The sequence below is a fragment of the Primulina eburnea genome, chromosome 18 (assembly GCF_022965805.1).
Source record: "Primulina eburnea isolate SZY01 chromosome 18, ASM2296580v1, whole genome shotgun sequence".
Lineage (NCBI taxonomy): Eukaryota > Viridiplantae > Streptophyta > Magnoliopsida > Lamiales > Gesneriaceae > Primulina > Primulina eburnea.
Window position 1 is genome coordinate 18,849,171 of NC_133118.1, and position 24,278 is coordinate 18,873,448.

Below are 24,278 nucleotides of genomic sequence, written 5' to 3' on the forward strand. Positions count from 1 at the left end.
TAGTATTCAGATGGCTCCATTTGAGGCATTATATGAGAGACGTTGTAGATCTCCGTTATACTGGGATGATGTTGATTGAGCTTCAGTTACTGGTACTGATATGATTCATGAGATGGAACAGGAAGTAAAGTTGATACATCAACGATCGAAAGCAGCGCAAGATAGACCGGTCGAGTGCGGTTTGGTATGAAAGGAAAATGGCCACCGAGGTATGTTGGTCTGTATGAGATATTGCAGCGGATAGGCACTTTGGCTTACCGATTGGCTCTACCTCCATCTTTATCTAGTATTCATGATGTGTTTCATGTGTCGATGTTGCGGAAGTATGAGCCGGATCGTTCCCATGTATTGGATATTTCTGAGGTTAACTTAGATCCTGATGTGTCTTATGTTGAGAGACCAGATTGTATTTTGGATCGATCTGAACGAAAGCTTCGTAGTAAGCTTATACCGATGGTGAAAGTTCAGTGGGAGCATAGAGGTGTCGAAGAGGACACTTGGAAGACAGAGCGGCATATGAGAAGCTCTACCCCTACTTATTCTGATGGTATGACATATCTTTATTTATACATGTTATTACAATTTTTGATTAATTTCGAGGTCGAAATTCTTTTAAAGGGGGTAGAAATGTAATGTCAGAAGTAAATATTACAAGTTTTTGATTTAGTAATGTGAGATTACTAAATAATTAATTATTTTTAAAGAATGAAATATGACATATTTTGGTCATATGAAATCCAAATGATTTGAAATTTGGAAGTAATGTAGAAAACTTAAAGATATAGAACTTTCATGTTTTAAGTAATAAAAAATTTAATCGTTTGAGTGGTCCAAAGGGATATACAGGTGTTAAAATGTTAAACATTATATATTATATTATATTTTATTATTTTATTAATATAATATAATATTTTTTAAAAAAAGTGAAATTTGAAAAATGGAGCGGTGGAATTGAATTGCAATTCAATTTCACCGGATCAGGAAGCAATTCACAGAGAGGTGCGAGAGATGAGAGAAAATATCATTTCAATTTTCTTTTCGATCGTACGATTTATCGGTTTATCCAATCGACGAACCGACTTCAGTTCTGGGATCGTTGATACGAGGTCTTCGATTTGAGCTATAAATTTTATAGTTTTGGTGATGTTTGAAATTCGTCGATTTCTGGAATGAATATGATACATTTTTAAATCATACTGAAATTTAGATTGTTGAATAGTGTATGATTTTAACGAAGTAGAGAAGATTATAGTGGTGTTATTTTGAATTATTCCTAATTTATTATAATTAATGAATTTTAATCGTTGGATTGAGATTAGAGAGTTGTTTGTCAGTTGTTATTAATTTTGATTGTATATTCGGAGTCCATGAAGTATAGGCCACACGTTGATATAAAGTTTTCATAATTTGAAGGATGTTGTAAAATAACATATTATTTGTAGTTAATTAATTAGGGTGTAATTGATGGAAGTATTGTGAAAAAAATACACCAAAATATTAAATTGTTGAACGATAAGTTTTTATAATCGAGTTTTATATTTTGTTAAATTAATTGTTGTTGGGCTATTTGATGTTACATATCGAGGCTGTTACGATTGTGTTGATACGGTGGCAATAGTCTGATAATTGTTGTTGAATTATTTAGGTACGTCACAAGCCTCGAGATCAAAGAAATAACCAGATTATATATATACTCGATTATTAGGTACGTGTTGATGTACGAGCATACATTGTTATCGTTTAGTAAAAAAATGATGGTATTAGTGCTTTTGAGGTTGAAGCGAAGCTATCTCGTCTCAAGGAATTTTGCTCACGATGGTAAATCACCAGAATTGGGTGATTTGATATTATATTTGTTGTTGTTTATTATTGTTTATGTTTTTGGCTATTGTTGTCGAGAGACGTCAAGTCGATGTTGGTCGTTCCACGATATTGTTGTCGCTGGAGTTGGAGTTAGACGTATCGTTGATGTTATTCGTTTGACGATATTGTTGTCGCCGGTGTTGGGGGTGCGACGTATAGTCGATGTTGTTGTTCGTACAACGATATTGATATCGCCGGAGTTGGGTTGTGACGTATCGTTGATGTTGTTGTTTGTTCGGCGATATTGCTGTCGCTTGAGTTGGGGTACGACGTATCGTCAATTTTATCGTTGCAGTGTGATGTTGTTGAGGTTGTTGATGGCTATTTGTCCAGAAATGGCAAAGGGGGTATTTCTGTTATGATTTCAGTTATATTTTATGTTGTTAATATAACTGTTATGTATTACGATGCTGATTGTTGTGTATGCTCACTCTTTGGGGGTTGTTTCTGTTGGACATGTTATAGGACTATGCTGTGAAACATGATAGAGGTGAAGGAATATGTTTATCTTGTCAAACAGTCATGTAGTTGATAGTAGATAGAGACATTATAGTTTGTCGTCTTATTTGAGTTGTGTGTATATATTTATTATACTGTTTCTGCTTCACTGATGTAGATAGTGTTATGATTGCACTATTTTGTCGTATATGCATTATATTATTACGTTGTTGAAAAGAAAAATTTTTAATGCATATGACGTCACATGTTGTATGATTATGTGGCGAGGTTTGGGGCGCCACAAGTTTAGAGTGTTCAGAATGGCTTGGATTTTTTGGTTTAGGCGCTGGTAGGGTGTGAATATTTCATGATTTAAATTTTGGAAAATTTGGTTAAGTTTCGGGTTGAAACCGGGACCTGGTCCAAGTTTGAAAACGAAATTTTGAGGTTCTGGGTTAAAATAGTCGATTAGGGTTTCCAGGTTGAAAATTGTCATTTTGTACCTGTTCTAGTTAGCAGTCCTTGCCGCCCCCTGATCACCAAAATGCATGTTTAAAATGCATATGTCTACTATGAACATGAATTTTACAAAAATATGGAAAATACGTCGCATGTTTGGTTTTAAGAATATGTACGTATTTGTGTGAATTTTATAAGTGATGAATATGATTACATGTTTGTGAAAGAGGTGAGTTGGTTGTGACTAATAAGAACACGAACACGAACACAAACACGAACACGAACATGTAAGGCCAAGGCTCAGTGGATGGTTAAATTGTCGCTGATGTCCCCCCGTCGAGTACCGTCATTATACGTAGATGGATCCACCGACTTAGAGCTAATATGAAAGTCACAACTATTGATCTGAATTGAATAAAGATAAATGAACACCTATATGATTACAGGATGAGATATGATTTGAATATGCTTACGTTACAATATGGTTTTAGTTCATGCTTTGAAGATCATGAAGTCTATTTTAATTACATTACTATTTACTGTTGCATGTTATGTAGTATTTGTTATAAAGATCCAGGTGTGTTGAGTCTTTAGACTCACTAGGTGTGAATGATGTAGGTGAGCATGATGAGGTAGAGACTGGAGGTGCCGAAGACTAAGTAGGCTGAGTTGGGAGGGTGCACGATAACCCGAGGAATTTACGTTTTTCCACACTTTATGTTTAGGAGTCATGGGTGAGACATTATGTTATGCATTTTACATCTTTTTATACATTAATGATTGTGACAAGATTATGAATGTTGCATTTGAGATCTTTAAAAGAGTGGTCTAGGATTTTATGATGTTATATTATTTAACTACAATATTTTTTTCAGTGGTTGAGTGAATTTGTAAACTGCATGATTGACTGCTTTTATTGCATGCAAGTGTTAGCTAACAAAAATAAAATTTCTTCTAGTATTTTTAGTAGTAGACGTCACACTATCTATACGGTGCTAAATGTGAAATATTTACTAATAACTAGAGCCTCAAATATCTATTTACACAAAAATAATAAAACATGAGGCAGAGGGGGTGGATTGAACTCTTGAATGATTATGATTCAACAATCAACTCTCATCCAAGAAAAACAAAGAAGGTAGCCAATCCTTTGAGCTGAAGAAACAGGAAAAGTAAACCTTTTATCTCTTTCATCCAAGCATGTCTTCAAGAAACCATCAAACTGAAGCAAAACCAAGACCCCACCATAACAAAAATTATAGCAAACACTCGAAGAAATAAAAGCCTAAGAATTTCAAACTAATGAGAAATGCGTTCTATGGATAAAATGATGTTTGTGCGTCCCAAACATCTACAAGATTCAACATGAAGTGATGTCTGAGGCACCCAAGTCAAAATATTCAGTCCACCCTGGGGAGCACCAAAATGTACCGAGATTTGAAACAAAATTTATGGTGGAATGGAATGAAGAAGGATGTAGCTAACTTTTTCTGTAGATTTCAAATCTTTCAATAGGTCAAAGTCGAACATCAACGACCTGGAAGAATCCTACAGCCGCTAGAAATACCAACATGGAAGTGGAAACACATTTCCATGGACTTTGTGGTAGGATTATTAAAATCAAGACAACATCATTATGGAATCTAGGTTATTATTGATCGACTGACCAAATATTCACACTTCCTACCGTTAGAATGAAATTCAACCTGGATAAACTAGCCACCCTGTACATGGCCACATTGTGAGATTGGACAGTGTTCCAACCAGCATATTATCCGACATAGACAAATGATTTGTGTCCCTGTTCGGAAAAGCTTCCAAGAAGCCATGGGGACAAAGATCGGCCTTAGCACGGTGTATCACCCTCAAACATATGGCCAAATGGAAAGTATAATTCAAACCATAGAAGACATGTTAAGGGCGTGTGCACTAGATTTCAGTTGGAATTGAAGGGAACATCTACCCCTAGTAGGCTTCTCTTATAATAACAACTACCACAGTAGTATCAAAAGGGCTCTTTAAAAAGCACTTTATGTATAGAGTGGAAGTCGCCACTGTACTAGGATGAAATCGGAGAGAAAGTCCTCATAGGACCTGAACTAGTACAAATGACTGTTGAGAAGGTAGCTATCAGCGGGGAGAAACTCGAAGCAGCACAAGACCTAGAGAAGAGCTGGGCTGAATTGAAGAGAATATCGTTGGAATTTCAAGTCGGTGAAAAGGTTATTTCATAGTTTCAATTGTGAAGGTAGTTGTCCGCCTCAGAAAATTGTTGGACCATTCGAAATCCTAGGAGAAGTCGGAACCTTTGTTTATCGATTAGCTTTGCCACCGAGCATGTCAAGAGTTCACAACTTCTTTCACGTTTCACAGCTAAGAAGATACATTCCCGAGCAGAGTCATATCATCAAAGTCGCACCATTGTTAATCGACAGCAACCTGAATGGGGTACTGAAATATGAAGAGGTCCATATCCAAATAGGGGACACCAAAGAGCAAGTACTATGACACTAGACCATTCCGTAAGTGAATCAAAAAATCTCACTTATAATTAGGGTATAAAAAATTTTATTTAAAAAAAACTAAATATAACATATATAATAAATAATGATTAAATAATTAAATATTATTACTTTATTATCATACCAAGAGTGTTACTGTTTCATCTCAACTTTGAAAGATTAGATACTCGTGATGAAAATGAAGAACTTGGAATATATATTAAGATAATAATTTTATTAAAGTGAAGAAATAAAGATAGAAAAATTGTGAACTCAAAGTTTTCCTTCATCACAATACACTCCTATATATAGGCCAATTTGATGGGAGAGAAGAAAATAAAATATTATTTTTGACATATAATTGGTGCAATTTTTTCTTCATGAATGGCCCAAGTCTTTATTGCATCTTGCACTCCATCTTTGACAATCTTGCCTACGGATTTGATTCTTCCATAAAAAACAAATGTTTGTTCAAAATTGAGTTTTCTAAATTTTGGTAAATTTTTATTGTAGAACCCGTAAATCGACTACGTATAAGTCATGCATAATTCTAGTGTTAAATATTATTTTATTGCATGAGAATTTAAATTCTTTTTCTTTAAAGTTAATTATATCATTTAGTAGTTTAATTGTTATCTTTTCAGTTAATTAAGTGAGGCCGGACTAGAATTGGGGTTTGAGATAAAATTTAATATTAAGAAAACATTCCCAGAATTTATTTTAGCTAACTAATAAGTTAATTTAAGGTAAAAGAATGTTTAAAGAATTATTTAAGTAACTTGAGGTAAGTAGGAAATAAGTTAATTTAGGTTACATAATTAATGTGTTAATTCACTAAATTATTTAATGGGTAGATAAGATTCTAAAGATTTAAAATACACTAACTAAGCAATATTTCCCCTCCACTTAATAGCATAATTTCGGCCACCCCATAGGTGATATAACATTTCTTTGACAACTCACCACCTTTGACTCTTTTGTTATTATTTCTTGGTATAATAACCTTTTCAACTTTAATCACCATTAATTATTAATCAATCAATATCTTAGACTTGTTTGATTAGGAGGAATCGGTCATGCCCTCCATAATCCCTCCAAAAATCTTTTGGATATCAAACCAAGTCCTCATCTAACTATTCAAAAAGAGCAAGACTTGGTCATGCCATTTAAATCCCTTCTATATTGCAACTCCCCTTCATTCTCCTAACCATTTCCCCCTCTCCCTTGCACCGAAATTCAGAGAGAATTCATAGTAAAAAATCGTGAGGTGCTAGGGAAAAAACAAGAGAGAGAATCAAATAGAAGCAAGAAGGTAAAGAGCACTCCGTCTCCTCCTCACCGCGTCGTAGTTTCGTTCGTTTTTCTTTCAAAAAGAACCTAGGCATGTTTATATTTCCCTTCACTCTTCAATCAAGCCATATTAGTATTATAAAACATCACACTCATGATTTATTTAAGCACAAAACCGAAATACATGACCACTTTTTGAAAAAAATGAAGCGCAGATTTTCGGCCTCTCATTTCATGCTTCACAGTTCGCTTGTTTTTGTGAGTACAGGTGGTTGGCTCGACCCTAGGCTCCCAATACTGCATCTAGACATGTACTAGGACATGTTAGGATCATATTGGTCCATTCTTTCAAGCCCCATACCCGCTGGAAATTCAGAAATGACAGCAACTCCCCTCTAATGTCATATTGTGCTTCGATTTTTTGGTTTTGCTGTCAAGGTTGATGGTTCTGATCTTGGCTGCCATATGGGCTATAGACATGGTTATAACATCTCCTTTTTATGTCTAAGACATGACCAAGTGGCCCCTTTGAGGCTTGGTCCATGATTGAATCGGTTATCAAGTAAAAGAAACAAGAACAGCCCTTCGACCCTTTTTAAATTCTGCACATGTCCTTTCGGTTTTGGTGGTTTGGGGTGGACCTTGTTTGGCCTCTGGTCCTTAGCCCTGGTTCACACCATACCTCTGGATGTCTAGTTTGTGCCATGGTCAATCAAATGGCCACTGGAATGGTCCATGACAGCAAGAACGATCGCAACAGCCCACGCACAGGTTTGGCTCTCAGTGGGATCTTTCGGTTGATTCATGGTGTGGTTTGGATTTTGGCTGGCCTATGGCCCTTAGACATGGTTCAAACCATGCCTTAGGATGTTGATAATAGGCCCTGGCCGGTGGTTCAAGCCCTAATGGCCATTAGCCTCGAAAACGATGCAAGAAAATGTGCCAACAGCTGCTGTATTTTTCTTGACAGCAACTGTACCCGCGGTTCAGAGGTGAGTTTCGGTTTCATGGTTGGCTTTTAGCCTATGGCCTTGGACTGGACAGTACCTTATCCAGTTAGGAAGGTCATGTTTTTGGCCGTTCGTGATTTGGTTAAGTTTAGAGGTCGTACGAGAAATTACGAAGCAATGTGCGAAATTGACTCTCGAAAGAGCGTTTCATGTTTTGGCCTCCATTCACCAAAATCTCGACTAGTATCAATTTTTGAGCATTATTTCATCATTTTAGGTTTATTTTAATCATGACTAAGTGATGGTTCGGTGTTGGTTCGGGTTGGCACGGAGTCATGATTAAATACGAAGTCGTTGGGCGTAATTGTCTCGTTTTTGGATTCAATTACAAAGTTTGGTCAACAAAATCATTTGCATATTTTTCATGTTAAATTTAGGTCGCAGCGAGCCTCGTAACGATCCAACCCATTTGGTAAAATTAATGCAAGATATTTAATTATGTTATTTAATTATATTACGTGCAAAAATATAAAATATTCATTTTTGAGATTTATGCGATATTTCTTGTGGCCACTTCATTATCATGGGATTATTACTTCACCCGGTGGTCACTTACCGGTTCAGTTCAGGTCAGTTCCACCCAGTATACTGTGGTATTAGTCGGATCAGACGACTCGGTTCAGTTCAGTTCAGTTCAGTTCATGGGCCACTAGCGTAGAACATAATCTCAACAAAATTATGACAGGCTATTTTATTACAGAGCTCTATCGAGCAAGCAGTTCACTTACGATTATCGATTCAGTTATGTTAGAGTAGGTTCACGTCGAGCCAAGTGTTGGCCGAGTGTTCACAATGAAACTATATGTATAAACAATCTTTATATTAATAATATTTGAAATTATTGTTTTGACACATCTTTATCTGTATACCCATGCTAGTTGCATAGATAGAGCCCTTGAATATACAAATAGTAGAAAGAATATGAGATGCTCATATGATGAGTATCATGAAACTCATATTTGGAATACTGTATATTTTAAACAGTTCCTAGTCGATTCAGCCGCCGCTAAGAAGGATATAGGCCGCTCGAGTTCGAGACTAGTATCTGCGATGTGAGAACCATATTTCATTGGTAGGGGACATTGTGATGTCCGAGCATGCAGATAGGTGCTCCTGGTAGAGTGCACTGAACAACCCTCCATAAAGGACTTTCCAAGTGGTTCTCACTTATCGAGTGGAAAAGTCCTAGTTTATGGTTGTACACCATTAGTTCTTATTACCCGGGACAACATTGAGACTCTATGTGATAGAATTACACTTTGACTTATTTACCGACTCTCATGGGGTCATCAGGTAGCAAGGTTGGGTGTTCTGTCGAAACATATAGGAGTCGATGCATTGTAGTCGGGGATTCACCGCTTACCTTCGGGTATGGATATCCTATGTGTTCTCATGTGTATGTAGGTTGAAATCTCTGATCAGAGTATGGTGGTAATTATGAAATGGGTTTCATAGATTACACCATCGATGCAACTACGACATGACACATAGTATCAATTTATTGACAACTCTCGATAAAACAATGGTTGTCGAATCGGTCGGGATATATGAGTTGAAGGGACCGTACTGTACGCTAACCATAATTGAATGGTTCTTGCAGACACTATCATTTGATACCTAGGGAATCATGTAAGCGATGCTGTTAGGCGTTTAACATGATCGGTTGGGTACTATCAGACTTGAGTTCTGACGTTCTTGTTATCAAGGAATTGATAATTAAGAATGGAGCAATTGGGGTATGCTCATATAAGGACATGTTTAGTTCGAATCACATGGAGATGTGAACCCACGGCTAGTTGTATCAATGAATCATTGAGGGACACACAAGTGCTAGCTTTCTAGATCCCGTTGAGAAGTTAAAATAGTTCAAAGTGTTGAACGGCTTATAAATGAGTTTATAAGCGTAGGGAAAAATAGAAGTGTGACTTTTATTAGAGAAATGTGACTTTTAATTTATGAATGTGTTCCTAAATTAAAAGTTGGCCAAATAAATAATGTATTTGAAAATTGTGATTTTCATAAACATTATTATGGACTAAATTAATTTAATTCAAGTGTTGAATTAATTAAACACTAGTGGGCCTAGTAGAGTCCAAATAATTAAATTAATTCAAGTGTTGAATTAATTAAATCATATTTGGTCTTGTAGAGCCCAATAGTAAAATAATTATTCAACTAGTGACTTGAGTAAATTCAAGTAACGTTTAATTAGTCTCAAATTTGTTTGAGATAATTAAATTAAGTCCATGGATTTTTAGTTGTTAAATATCAAATAAAAATGCATGCATGGGAGGTGAAGAGTTGAGAGACAACTTTTGCAACAACCAATGCTTGGCATGCAACTTCTTGAAACAACTTTTCCCACTACCAAGACAAGTCTCCCTCCCCTTCATTCTACACTAGATGGCCAAAATTCCTTGCCAATTCTCTCCCATTTTTGTTCTTCAATTGTTGAGGAAACAATACACTTCTCAAAGAAAAATTCTCTAATTTTTCTAGTGCAAAATTAGAGTGGTTCTAGCTAGGTGGTGGTGGTATTAATATTTAAGCAAGGTGGGCTCAAAGGAAACTTGAAGATTGTCTTGCCATTCAAAAGCTAAGGTGTTTACACCTTAGTTGGAGCCATCATCAATCTTTTAAGATTGATAGGTACATTCCTAAAACACCCTATTTATGAGATTTTGGTGTTTTTGTATATGCTACACACTAGTATTGAGGTGGACGAAAATATTTCTCTTGAAAATATGATTGTCGAAATTTTGTTGCTTCCGTTGCGCTTTCGGTCACCTAAAATCGATCCCTTTCAAGTGGTATCATGAGCTAAGGGTACTAGTTTTTGTAGCATATACATGATATTATATTGAGGTCGATTTCTAACCGCATGAGATGAAATTTTTGCAACAAAATCAAGGCCGGTTTGGGGCCAATTTTGGGCAGCATGTTGCTGCCCATTTCGGGCAGCCCAAGCTGCCCGAAATGGGCAGCAAGGGAAGCCCCTTCCGAATAGCCCTATGATTTTAATAAAAAAAATAAAAAAATGTTGGCGGATTCCCGCGACGGCGATGACGACTAGGGTTTTCAAAAGGTATTTTGAAATATCAAAGTGTCATGGGCCTTGATTGTTGGGCCATTGGATGACTAACATATTTGTGAAATTTAAATGGGCAAAAATGTTTTTGGTGAAAAATGATTTTTGGGCCCATAAGTTTAAATTTACAAAAGTTGCAAATATTTTCTCATAAAATAAATAATTGAAGTTGGAGTTTAATTATTTATAGTAAATTGTGATTTACAAGAAATTCGGTTATAAATAAATTAATTGGAAAGTAGACAAATGTGTTTTTATACTTTATTAATTTATTTTATAATCGTGGCGGTTAGTGATTGGTTCAAGATATATAATATTGGATCAATTAATTATTGTGATAATTAATTGATGGTGTATGATATGTGATATTATGCATGAAGGATAATCAAAATCCCAAGCCTAATTTGCTAGGTGTATGCTAGGATATTTTGTGTTGAATGATTGTAATAATTATCAATTTATAAAGTGAGCTTGGTTTATGGCCCGTTCCCACCCCCATGAGATGTATCCCTATTTGCCATGGATATTTATTTGTAAATATTAGTATAGTGGATGATCAAGATTGGAACATGGTGGCCATGATGATTATGAAGATCGAAGACATGTAAATATTGGAAGCTAATGTAATAGTTGCATTTACATCCCATGCATTTCCCTAGGATTGGACCTAGGCCCGTGTTTAGCTCACACGGGCCATTAGTTTTGGGGCGATTGATCATCCTTGTTTTGTTTACTGTTTATAATATATGCATGATATGTTATAAATAATGAGTATGTGCGTTATTATTATGATAATAACAAATTTGCATGAATCCGGCAAACATACGATCAAACATGGCGAGCTTTTAAATAAAATTAATGATGAGACCTTTCAAAATTAAAAACCCTCATTTTGAATAAGATTGAAAATTAATATCAAGCCCGAAAAGGGGAATTATAAATTTATTTATAATTTCCATGTCTTCCATCGACAATGGGTGCATGATGAACGCTACCCGTGCTCGGGGCTCAGCTCATATTATTGGGGGGGCCCTGGGTGCCGGAAAGCTGTGACATCCATTGACATGATGATGTGAACTACGTGGAACTCCCATGATTTCGGCTCATATTATTGGGGGAGCTCATGGCGACGGTCCATTAAGGTTCAACATCGATGGGTAAGGCTTGACACGTAAAGATGAACGACATCATATTATTGGGTCCTAATCAAACGTGAGACAAAATTTTACGTAGAGGGTTGCATTGTGATGCAATTGGAAACTACCTTTTAGGAATTGTGAGTGGCTGATATTATTCGGGATCATAATTCGCTAATTGGACCTTGCGTACCTACTGAGGAAAGGAGTTTCCCGTTTTTTCATAGAGGGTAGCGAAATATGTCAAAACAGTGGGAGCAAATATTTATGAAGTAAAAGTTCAAACTTCATGTCTTACTAAATATTTTAAAATAGTCATCAACATTTATCTGTTTTTACTTTTCAGTACGATTTATTGAAAATGTCTTCGATTCGCAATCCGCTATCTGCAATACTCAACAAACATGTATTAACCCGACCTAATTACCTCAATTGGCTAAGAAATCTGAAAATCATCTTGAATTCGGAAAGGATAGTGTATACATATACTAAGTCGTCCCCTGTTGAGGCTCCGACTGACTGCACTCCTGAGGAATTGCAGACTTACAAGGAATGGTGTGACCATGACTTGAAAGCCAAGTGTTATATGCAGGCTTCTATGAATGATGATAAGTCGGTTCTTTATGTTGGCTCTTCATGTGGTATGAAGACTGGTCCACCTGGGAAGGGAAAGAAGCGTTCTTTCCAGCGTCCCAAGAAGAACGTGCCCTTGAAGAGGCAATCTCCGAGTCCCGTTGTGGCAGCAATACCAGTGAAGGATGACTAAACTACTGATGTTTGTCATCACTGTAAGAATCCTGCACATTGGAGGCGTTATTGCAGTAAGAATATCTTGCCCCGAAGAGTTCTGGAAACAGTATGTTCTATATTGAAGTAAACATTTCAATTAACTCTACTTCTTGGGTATTGGATACCGGTTGTGACTCACATCTCTGTAATGAGTTACAGATGATGGGAAGAGGTAGGAGACTTAGGGAAGGTGAGACCTTCTTGAGGATGGGCAATGGAGCAAGAGTTGCTACCAAGACCGTGAGAAATGTTTACTTATTGTTGAACAATGATTTTAAGTTGATTTTAAGAGATGTTTTGTTTGTACCTGATTTGGTGAAAAACATTATTTCCATTTCTATACTTGATAAAAATGGATATTCTTGTTTATTTAGCAAAGATGTTTGCAACATTTACAAGAATGAATGGTTAATTGGTAGTGGAGAACTTGAAAACGATCTCTATAACTTAAAATTGAAAGATATTCCACTGAACAATGTTCAAGCAATAACAACAACAAACAAGCGAAAACAAGATACTCTACATTCGGCACAATTGTGGCATGCTCTATTAGGACATATTTTCCTAAGAAGGATGAACAAGCTAGTGGGAGTGTGCATGTTTGATATGTCTGATATTAATGCTCTCACGACTTTTGAATCCTGTCTAAAAAGAAAGATGAACAAAATTCCCTTTAAGGGCCATGTGGAGCGAGCCAAAGGGTTATTGGATTTGATCCATACCGATGTGTGCAGTCTGCTTAGAATCACCACTAAGCATGGAGATGCCTACTTCATCACCTTTACCGATGACTTTTCGAGGTATGGGTATGTGTATTTGATGAAATATAAGTCTGAAGCCTTTGAAAGGTTCAAAGAATTCAGAAGTGAAGTAGAGAAACAGTTGGGACGAAGCATCAAGACACTTCGATCGGATCGAGGTGGTGACTACTTGAGTGACGAGTTCCAAGAGTATCTTAGGGAGAATGGGATTCTCTCGCAGTGGACTCCGCATGCTACACCACAGTTGAATGGTGTTTCGGAGCGTCGTAACCGGACTTTGATGGACATGGTTCGGTCTAAGATGGGGTTCACGGAGTTGCCGCAATCCTTTTGGGGATATGTGCTTGAGACATCGGCACTGTTGTTGAACAATGTCCATTCAAATGCAGTTGACAAGACTGTAATGCCCAAGATTTTAAAACATGTTAGTTTGAGATTAGTAAGTTGAGTAACATGATTATAACCAGGTTATCTTAAGATTAAATTGAGATAATAATAGTGTGGGGCGAAAGTGACTCGCCCGGGCGGACATTTGTGACCGCCCGAGCGAGAATGCCTCGGAGAAGAGGGCCGAGAGTTGCTCGCCCGGGCGGATGTTTTTGACCGCCCGAGCGAGGCTGCTGGAATGGGCGAAGGCCGAGAGTTGTTCGCCCGGGCGGACGTTTTTGCTCGCCCGAGCGAGCGTGTAAATTGTCCAGGGCCGAGAGTTTCTCGCCCGGGCGGAAATTTATGTCCGCCCGAGCGAGAGACGTGCGTGACAAAGGATTTGCCATGTGTCTTGAATCATGCAAGATATATAAACAAAGGCTCGATTCTTTCTTCCATTTCAACAGAAACCTTCGAAGGGCTGAGGGAGAAGCTTCATCCTTTTTACTTTCAATTGTGCTCTTGCAAGATTTAGCAACCCAAATTCAAATCCGACTTCGTTTTTGAGATCCTCTCGATATTAGCTACAAAGTAATGTAAGTATTGTTCAATTCCAGCATGTTTTGAGAATTACATATTGGGGAAATACTGATATGCTTATATATATGTAGTCTTGAGAGAATTGTTATCGTAGAAACGCAACCGGATCGAATAACGGATGTTATATGTAATTGTTACGATTTTTATAGCATATTTAGGGCTAAATATGCAGATGTTGGGTACAATTACATGTTTGGGATGATAATTATGAGTTGAGGGTATTGATTATTGATATAGGTTAAGATATAGATTGACCGGTATCGAGAAATCACGTCGTTATGCCGTCAAAAGTTATACTGAGACTCATGATTGATAGTATAGGTGTTGATTTGGATTAGTAATTGATAAATTGTGTATCAACATTCCATTTCGGATTCATCTTACCTCACTTCGACATCGAGACCTCGACATCGTTAAAGGTTTAGCAAAGAAAGGTATAAGTCATGTTTTGTTTGGGGAAATGTAACTCAAATAAGATATTATTTGAGTTTCCCAACCAAAATCACATACTAGTAATTGTTATTGTAACATGTTTATGAATTGTGTATAGCATTATATTCAATCGTTTAACATGTTTATGCTTTGATTTCAGAATTGTATTCAAGCATGTATGATCAGTGTGATATTCAGCCATGAATATGATTATACGTTGTTTACATATTGATATTCATTGCATTTGAGATAGGAGAGTCTTTGACAGGCATTGTCAAATATCTAGACGTTTCGGTGTATCTCAGCGTAGGAGTAGGCATTACTCTTATTGTCGCCGTTGATACAGCTCAGACCGAAGTCTAGGAATGAGACGTACATTACCCCGATTGGAGGGTAGGTAGTGACGTCTTATTCACCCCGGGATCCCTAGAGTTCTAGTCGAGTCGAGTCCAGACATGGTTTGATTCGCATTGCATTGCATGTGCATATGATGTCATTCATGATAGCATGTTCATGTTTAATTTATTATATGCATGTATACATGTTTATACTGGGATTTGTTCTCACCGGTTTTCCGGCTGTTGTTATGTCTGTATGTGTGCATAACAACAGGTGGGGCAGGATCTGGGTCACGCAGAGGATGAGAGACGGACATAGCGTGGTGATCACGGGCCTAGCAGAAAAGAACTAGTAGTTGTACTTTTGGCATGTACTGTATTTAATTACTAGTTGTCGAATATGGTTTGGAACTAGACATATTTGTATCTTATGTTTGTATATCATGTTGTTGAATAACATAGAGACTACTTATGTTAGCTTGCATTAGAGTTAATGTAAAAGCAAAAATTTGACCCACTTTTTATATTAATGATCCATTTAATCCCAAAGAAAAGAATTAGAGCCCGGGTCCCCACAAAGACACCATTTGAGATATGAATGGGTAAGCCTCCCAAGTATTGTTTTCTTAGAATATGGGGCGTGCCCTGCTTATGTGAAGCAGGTAGTGGGAGATAAATTGGATAGTCGATCCATTTTATGTTACTTTGTGGGATATACAAAGAATTCGGTTGGATACTACTTCTATCATCCCCAAGAAACAAATGTGTTTGTTTCTAGGAATGCAACCTTTTTGGAAAAAGAATTTCTATTGGATAGAAAAGGGGAGATGATAGAACTCGAAGAGGTTCGAAAGACACCCACAATTATAGAACCCACACCCGAAGAGCCAAGAGAGGAGATACAAGCTCCTAGAAGATCCGAGAGAGTCTCGAGACCACCTATGAGGTATGGTCTACTTCTTGAAGAGGGCCATGATGAGCCTAACCATGGATGTGATCCAAGGACCTTCAAGGAAGCGTTATCTGATGTCTATTCATCCAAGTGGCTTGAAACAATGGAATATGAGATGAATTCCATGCATTCGAACCAAGTGTGGAATCTTGTGGATCCACCTGAGGGAATTGTTCCCATAGGGTGTAAATGGATTTACAAGAGGAAACTTGGGGCGGATGGGAAGGTATTGACCTACAAATCGCGATTGGTGGCAAAAGAATATACTCAAAGACAAGGAGTTGACTTTGAGGATATCTTTTCTCCAGTTGCAATGTTCAAGTCTATAAGGATATTGCTAGCCATAGCTGCATGGTATGACTATGAGATATGGAAGATAGATGTCAAGACATCCTTTCTTAATGGGGATATTAAGGAAGTGATTTACATGTCTCAACCTGAAGGGTTTACATCTATCGGAAGTGAGCATATGGTATGCAAACTTCAGAGATCTATTTATGGTCTAAAGCAGGCATCTAGGAGTTGGAACCTTAGATTCGATAGTACAATGAAAGAGTTTGGTTTTACTAAAAATCCTAAGGAACCCTGTGTGTATAAGAAGGTCAGTGCGAGTGTTGTGACATTCCTGGTGTTGTAAGTTGATGACATTCTACTCATTGGGAATGATGTAGGAATGTTGCAATCAACTAAGATATGGTTAGCGAGTAAGTTCTTGATGCAGGACTTGGGTGAAGCATCTTTTGTATTGGGAATACAGATCTATAGAGATAGATCAAAAATATTGCTTGGTCTCACCCAGTCTACATACATTGATATCATCGTGCAGCGGTTATCGATGGATGAGTCCAATAGAGGACATCTACCAACGTGTCATGGTGTGTGCCTATCCAAGTCTATGTCTCCCAAGACTGATGCAGAGATAGCGGCGATGACAAGCATTCCTTATGCATCTGCGATTGGTAGCATCATGTATGGGATGATATCTACACGTTCTGACGTGGCTTTCGCACTAAGTGTAGTGAGTAGATATCAATCGAACCCTGGTCTTCCACACTAGATAGCTGTGAAAGACATCCTCAAGTATTTGAGAAGGACCAGTAAGTTTTTCTTGGTTTATGGTCTGGGTTTGTATTCATGCTCAATGGTGCTGCTGTCTCTTGGAAGGGTTCCAAGAAAGACAGTACTGTGGATTCCAGCACAGAGGCTGAATACATTGCTGCATCAGATGCAGCAGAGGATGCTGTTTGGATAAGGAATTTCGTCCAAGTGTTGGGCGTCATTCTTAATAGAGTTGCTCTTGTCTCGGTGTTTTGTGAAAATACGGGAGATGTAGCTCAAGCGAAGGAGCGAAGGTCTCATCAGAAGTCCAAACATGTATTGAGAAAGTACCATATCCTCCGAGAGATTGTGGAAAGAGGAAATGTCTCGATTGACAAAGTCGGCTCCGCAGATAATGTTGCTGATCCGCTAACTAAGCCTTTACCTGGACCATTATTCGAGAAGCATCGCGAATCGATGGGTTTGAAGCAAATGGGTAGTTGGCTCTAGTGCAAGTGGGAGATTGTTAGACTAGGTGCATGTCGAGCCAAGTGTTGGCCGAGTGTTCACAATGAAACTCTATGTATAAACAATCTTCATTTTAATAATATTTGAAATTATTGTTTTGGCACATCTTTATCTGTATACCCATGCTAGTTGCATAGATAAAGCCCTTGAATATACAAATAGTAGAAAGAATATGAGATGCTCATATGATGAGTATCATGAAACTCATATTTGGAATACTGTATATTCTAAACAGTTTCTAGTCGAGTCAGCCGCCGCTAAGAAGAATATAGGCTGCTCGAGTTTGAGACTAGTATCTGCGATGTGAGTACCATGTTTCATTGGTAGGGGACATTGTGATGTCCGAGCATGCAGATAGGTTCTCCTGGTAGAGTGCACTGAACAACCCTCCATAAAGAACTTTCCAAGTGGTTCTCACTTATCGAGTGGAAAAGTCCTAGTTTATGGTTGTACACCATTAGTCCTTATGACCCGGGACAACATTGAGACTATATGTGCTAGAATTACACTTTGACTTGTTTACCGACTCTCATGGGGTCATCAGGTGGCAAGGTTGGGTGTTCTGTCAAAACATATAAGAGTCAATGCATTGTAGTCGGGGATTCACCGCTTACCTTCGGGTATGGATATCCTATGTGTTCTCATGTGTATGTAGGTTGAAATCTCTGATCAGAGTATGGTGGTAATTATGAAAGGGGTTTCATAGATTACACCATCGATGCAACTACGACATGACACATAGTATCGATTCATTGACAACTCTCGATAAACCAATGGTTGTCGAATCGGTCGGGATATATGAGTTGAAGGGACCGTACTGTACGCTAACCATAATTGAATGGTTCTTGCAGGCACTATCATTTGATACCTAGGGAATCATGTAAGCGATGCTGTTAGGCGTTTAACATGATTGGTTGGGTACTATCAGAATTGATTTCTGACGTTCTTGTTATCAAGGAGTTGATAATTATTAGTGGAACAATTGGGATATGCAAATATAAGGACATGTTTAGTTCGAATCACATGGAGATGTGAACCCACGGCTAGTTGTATCAATGAACCATTGAGGGCCACACAAGTGATAGCTTTCTAGATCCCGTTGAGAAGTTAAAATAGTTCAAAGTGTTGAACGGCTTATAAATGAGTTTATAAGTGTAGGGAAAAATGAAAGTGCGACTTCTAGGAGAGAAATGTGACTTTTAATTTATGAATGTGTTCCTAAATTAAAAGTTGGCCAAATAAATAATGTATTTGAAAATTACGATTTTCATAAACATTATTATGGATTAAATTAATTTAATTCAAGTGTTGAATTAATTAAACACTAGTGGGCCTAGTAGAGTCCAAATAATTAAATTAATTCAAGTGTTGAATTAATTAAATCATATTGGGTCTTGTAGAGCCCAATAGTAAAATAATTATTCAACTAGTGACTTGAGTAAATTCAAGTAATGTTTAATTAGTCTCAAATTTGTTTGAGATAATTAAATTAAGTCCATGGATTTATAATTGTTAAAAATCAAATAAAAATGCATGCATGGGAGGTGAAGAGTTGGGAGACAACTTTTGCAACAACCAATGCTTAGCATGCAACTTTTGACACAACTTTTCCCACTACCAAGACAAGTCTCCCTCCCCTTCATTCTACACTAGATGCTTTTGCAACAACCAATGCTCTAATTTTTCTAGTGCAAAATTAGAGTGGTTCTAGCTAGTTGGTAGTGGGTTTAATATTTGAGCAAGGTGGGCTCAAAGGAAGCTTGAAGATTGTCTTGCCATTCAAGAGCTAAGGTGTTTACACCTTAGTTGGAGCCATCATCAATCTTTTAAGATTGATAGGTACATTTCTAAAACACCCTATGTATGAGATTTTGGTGTTTTTGTATATGCTACACACTAGTATTGAGGTGGCTGGAAATATTTCTCTTGAAAATAGGATTTTCGAAATTTTGTTGCTTCCGTTGCGCTTTCGGTCACCTAAAATCGATCCTTTTCAAGTTATGCACGTATTATATTTAGTCATGACATGATATTTTTACGTTATGCCATACTCATGATATGTTATTTTCACTTCGCATGCAAATTTATTATTACTACTTGTTATTTACGATATATGCATGCTGAGTCTTTAGACTCACTAGACTTGATTGTTGTAGGTACTGATGAGGACGGGACTGAGGGCGGGGACCAGTGAGCCAGCTCGGGTCAGCAGTAGTGGAACACCGAGGACCTCATTTTCAACATTTGCCATTTTTATGTTCAAACATTTTTATCAGTTGTTGGATTACTTTAACTTTTTATTTTGCAAACAATAATTTCTTCCGCTGCTATTTTGAACATTAAACTTCATTTATCAGTTTATTTTATGAATGAGGCATTTTGATTATTTTAAAAAGAAAATTTTAAATTTTTCCGCAAATTTTCAATCACGAATTTTCGGGCCATTATAGGTGGTATCAGAGTCTATGTTCTTGTAAAGGGTTGTACTAATACTGACCACGAGAAGCTCATGGAGTCACGTCTTTGTTCTGTAATTTTTACATTTACGCATTTTATTTAAAGCATGAAATATTCGGACAGCAGGTTTTCATGAAATATTTTACGTCCAGATTTTTATTGTTCAGTATTTAAATTTAAATAATTATGGAATTATGCATGTTGGTTACGTATGGGTTATGTATGGAACAATATGCCCCTAGACGTATCCTCGAGCGCACTAGAGAAGATGAGCCTTGCCAGGAGAACGGCATGAACCAGAGGCAAGAGAGGGACTTACCAACTCCACCTCCACCTCCACCTCCACCTGACATGAATGCCCAGATGCTAGCTGGGATGACTCAGTTCTTCGCACAGTTTTGCGGGGAACCATGTTGTGGAAGCCAGGCCGACAGGACCCGAGGCTATCTATGAGCGGTTTATGAAGATGCGTCTGAAGGAGTTTTCAGGTACGTCTGATCCAATGATTGCCGAGGGCTGGATTAAGTCCCTCGAGGTTATCTTCGAGTTCATGGAGCTTGGAGATGCAGACAGAGTTCTTTGTGCCACCTATCTATTTGGAGGAGATGCACGCCTATGGTGGGAAGGAGCATCAGTAGCTTTGAACTTGGCTACACTGAGTTGGACGCGCTTCACGGAGGTATTCTACTCCAAATATTTTACTGATGAGGTGCATTACAGGTTGACCAGGGAGTTCATGACCCTGAGGTAGGGTGATCTGACTGTCTGGGGTTGCTTCACACCCAACCTCCCTAGCTGTCTAATCAGACTCGCCTCAGCTCTCTTCGCTTTACTCAGGATATCAGCAAAATGATAAGGTCGCTGCAGATTCATTAATGCAACTACCTCCGAATTCAACCCTCTGATGAACTGATTCACTATATCTTCATCATTTCCAGCTAAATGAGGAGCAAAACGCAGTAAAGTAGAGAATTTAGCAGTATATTCATCAATATTCAATGGGCTTTGTCTCAAATTCTCAAATTCTGCTCTTTTGTCCTCCTGGTAGGAAACGGAGAAAAATATTTGATAGAATTCAATTCTAAAGACTTCCCACGTGATCACAGTACCACGTTGTGCTAATACTCCTTTGATTGTAATCCACCAACTTCTGGCAGCCTCTCGTAACTGGTGGAATACCAATTTAACTCTCTGTTCATCTGTACACTCAAGTAAATCAAATAATATTTCTATATCATCAAACCAGTTCTGACAATCTTCGGATGTCTCGAAACCACTCAGAATCGGAGGCTGAAATAATTGAAATTCTGCCATCTTTACTTCTATCTGAGTTTCTGATACATCTATCTGTTCAGACGAAGTACTATCCCTCTCCGGAATTCTCCGAGGCGGTATATCTGAATATCAAACAAATTAATACACAATCTATATAATCTGTCTCAGCCCTCCTCTGATCATATACCTCTGATTCAGACTCGGTTCTGATTCAGTTTTGGTAATTACATGCTGTAGTCAACTCAGATAACAAACAACATGTAATAGGGAAAGCAATAAATCATGCTAGCACACACCATGTCAATCAACATTAAAATAAATCTCATGCTAGCAATCATATGAAAGGAAAGAAAATTCAATCTACCCCGCTCATTCTCTTCTATCTCAGTCTAAAGGATCTATCGCTCTGATACCACATGTTGTGGGGACCCGGACGCTAATCATATTCTTAATCATCTTTGGGATTTAATTATCAATTAAAATAAACAGGGTCTAAATATTTTTTTTTAAAATGCGGAAGGTAATGGAATCATGCTATTATACAAACCAGTATAACAATACAAATCATGTGCAACATGCATCTAGTTCAACTAAGGTTTAGCTACTACAATCAAGTAATGAAACCTATCTATATCCAAGTCCGGAATCACCACTCTAATCTTGATCTCTCATATTCTTCTTGACCCTGATCATGTCCCACCTGTTGTCATGCACACATACAAAACAAGACAACAGCCGGATACTCCGGTGAGAATAAATCCCAGTATAAAACATGGTAAACATGCATATACACAACGTAAATCATGAAACATTTATCACGAATAAAATTAAAAGCAATAGATTTCATAATCTATGAAATTAAATCAAATAAGCATGCAACTAAAATCAGATAAACATGCGACTCAAATCAAATCATAAAAACATGCTATCATGACTGAAGGCAATAAAACTGGGTTTCATAGTCTATGAAACCACATCCATAACGCATGCCGTTCTAGTCAAATCATGTCTAGACTCGACTCAACTATGACTCTAGGGATCCCGGTGTGAATAAGACGTCGCTATCTGTCACCTACCCTACCACTCAGGGTGACTGTACGTCTTATTCCTAGACTTCGGTCTGATCTATATCCACATCTACAATAGGAGACTGATCTTCCCCTACGCTGTGATATCACCGAACGTCTAGAAGTTTGACTGTTTCCGTCAAGACTCTCCTATCTTAAATTCAATGAATATCAATCTATAAACAGAGCAGTAGCATATCAGCACATAAGCAAAGCATATTCATATCAGAATATAACAATAATCTAGTGTGGGGACCCGGACGCTAATCAAGTTCTTAATCATAATTGGGACTAATTAATCAATTAAAACAGGGTCTAATTTTTTATTTTTTTTTCAAAATGCGGAACGTAGTGAAATTAAAACATATATACATATCAGTATATAAAATACAAGTCCTGTATTACAAACATTTATTCAAACTAGGGTTTGACAACTACTATCAAGTGTTCAACCCTATCTCTAGTCCAAGTCCGGTGCCACCACTCTAATCACGATCTCTCTCTTCATCTCCTGGACCCTGATCCTGTCCCACCTGTTGTCAAGTACACATACAGACAAGACAACAGCCGGATAAACCGGTGAGAACATACTCCCAGTAAAAATCAACGAAACATGCAATCATATAAACAATATAAAGCATGTAATCAGGTAACAGATATATGTAACAAAGTCTGAAACATAATCAATATCAAACTGTCGACAATACTCGTAGCTACATCGTTCAGACTAGACTCAGTCCTAGTCTAGGGATCCCGATTCCAGAAGTTGGCATGCATATATCGACTAACAGTAATAGAAAAGACTCCAGTTCTATCCACGCCGATATGGTATCGATCAACAGTAATAGAAAAGACTCCAGTTCTATTCACATCGATAAGGTATCGATTACCAGTAATAGAGGAAGCTATTATTCTATCCACATCAATATAGTACCGATTAACAGTAATAGAAGCAACTCTAATTCTATCCACATCGATATGACATCGATTAACAGTAATAGAAGAGCTACTAATCTATCCACATCGATACAATACTGATTAACAGTAATAGAAAAAGCCACCATCCTATCCACATCGATAGCCAAACATCTAGTGACAGTCTTTGGCACATCCGCCAATACACAATCTTATGACATCGTGCAATGTGCCCGTGATGATCCCACCACTAACGGCACTTCTGTCATAAGATTACTCTTCTAATACCTGTAATCTATAACTCAAGAAAACAAGTATATCAATCAATCAATGCAATAAAGTAAAGTATGTGATTTAGGGAAACCCAAGTCTAAACCGACTCAAGTCCATCTCCCAATACCACATTGACTTATACCTTTCTTTCGTCGGTTTCTGGCTCAGTCGAAGTCCTGAACTCACAATCTGTCTGGTACTTATAATATCAATAATCTCATATCAATATACTAGTCAATTCCATAACAATCTGATCAATCTGGATTCAATTCAAAATCAACGGTATAATGATACAATCTTAATATCCCCGTCAATACCAATTCACCAGATAACAGTTACAATCTATAACTCATATCCAATACAATTCGTAATCCCGCCACAATTCAAATCTGTCCGGTATCAACCGATTATAATCAGAAGTTCATAACAATTCCATAATCAGTCTATTTCTTAATCTGACTTCGATTCTACGATGTCTAACATGTCAAGAACATCTTATATGAATCCTATTCAATTCTGACAATAGCATAATTTCAAAGCATGTCAAAACGTAGCAAAACTTACGTCAAAGTGTAGCCTACGTCGATAGGATTACAATACCGAAGTCGGATTACAATTTAGACGGACGGATTTCTCAGAAAAGGCGTAAGGATTTTTCACACAATTATTCTTACCTTTCTCGAGTTTCTTTCTTCCTTTTTA